The following is a 1493-nucleotide window of genomic DNA, read 5'->3' on the forward strand; positions in this document are numbered from 1 at the left end:
ACTCGCCAGCCGCTCCCGGCTTTTGGGCTCAACGCCGCCGCTCGGAGCTGGCCGCCGTCCCCAGGCGCGCATATGTTCCTGGGCGAAACGTATATAAACAGGCGCGTGTGCGTGGGGGAGAGAGATGTGTACGGGGTTTGATTTATACGTAATGGCGCGTATAAAGCTTTTCAAGGTGGCTGCGATGTAAAAAGTAATGACTTTATTACCCCTGAAAGGTTCTGCGGTTCGCAGCTCGCAGTCCTCTGAATTACAATTCATTACGCAGTTGTGCGCGCTCCCAAGCCAGCCCGCATCAGGATCCCTCTCCCTGGTTATTCCCAATAAATAACAGGCAACATTTCATCGATTTTCCTTAAAAAAAAATCATAGCAAATTAAGCACTTAGTTACAACTAAATCTCGTTTATTATCGTACCGCACTTGAGATTCCGGAGGTGACTTCCCAGGCAGCATCTTAAAACCTACAGTCGGGAGCTAATTTTACAGATGCTTTTATGAATGGCAGCGAGGATCTTCCTACCATTAGCATGCCCTTAAATTCCAGCACCCTAAAACGCCTCGAATGAAATGGAAACTCACTGCCTTAAACCCAAGATTTTACCCGGGCTGGATAATTATTAATATTAGCATTTGATCGCAATAGCGCGGTGCTTCCCCCCCCCAGCCCCCCCGCTTCGCATTGTCATGTGATTGGGGGGAGATAACAAACCTCAAGAAAGAAAAGGAGTCAGAAGACATTTTTAACACGGCATAACCGCAGATTAATAATGCAGGTGGGTTTGTATTTTATCGTCTTTTTAGGGGAAGGGAACGAGGCTGTTTAACGAGCAGTGGTGGACACAAAGTAACTATATTTACAATCCTTGATGTGGCTTTTGGTGGGGAATAAATTATGACAATATTAAAATTATTTTCTGGCAGCCCAGTTAACTGCGTTGGGGACCGTAAAGCCCTTACTGATTCCATTTATGCCTTCTAATTACGGTCCACGGGCTTTCTCTAAACCCTTTGGTGTATATTGTGTGTAAACTTTTAGCTAATAGACCTTTTTTGAATGGAGGGACTTTTCTCGGTACTTCCTGCAGTATATATTCTGTCTCTGATCTCTGTATTTAATGGCCAAGTCCTGGTTTATGCTTTATAATGTGTTGACAAGTTTTCTAACAGACTTTCTGAAATAATGCACATATATTCACGTCGGTTAGAAACTCCACAGTATTTTTAGAGTCGAGTAGATCTATATCCTAATGCACTGAGAGCGAGTGTAAATCATAGAGGATTTCATAGCCCTTTCAGTAGTTTTCTGTATGAAGTATGAGCAGCGTGGCCTCCAGACGTAACCTTTTAGAAAAAAAGACAGTGCTTTTATTTTATGGTGTAAAGTGCTTTTAGCTTCAGGGCTCCGAACGTGAATGTGGTCAACAAACAGCTCTTGCGAGGGACTTTGCTACAGCCTCAGCCCCAGCGCCAGGGCGCTGCCTTTGTGATGCG

This window comes from Egretta garzetta, unplaced genomic scaffold, assembly GCF_000687185.1.
Source record: "Egretta garzetta isolate BGI_Z169 unplaced genomic scaffold, ASM68718v1 scaffold306, whole genome shotgun sequence".
NCBI lineage: Eukaryota > Metazoa > Chordata > Aves > Pelecaniformes > Ardeidae > Egretta > Egretta garzetta.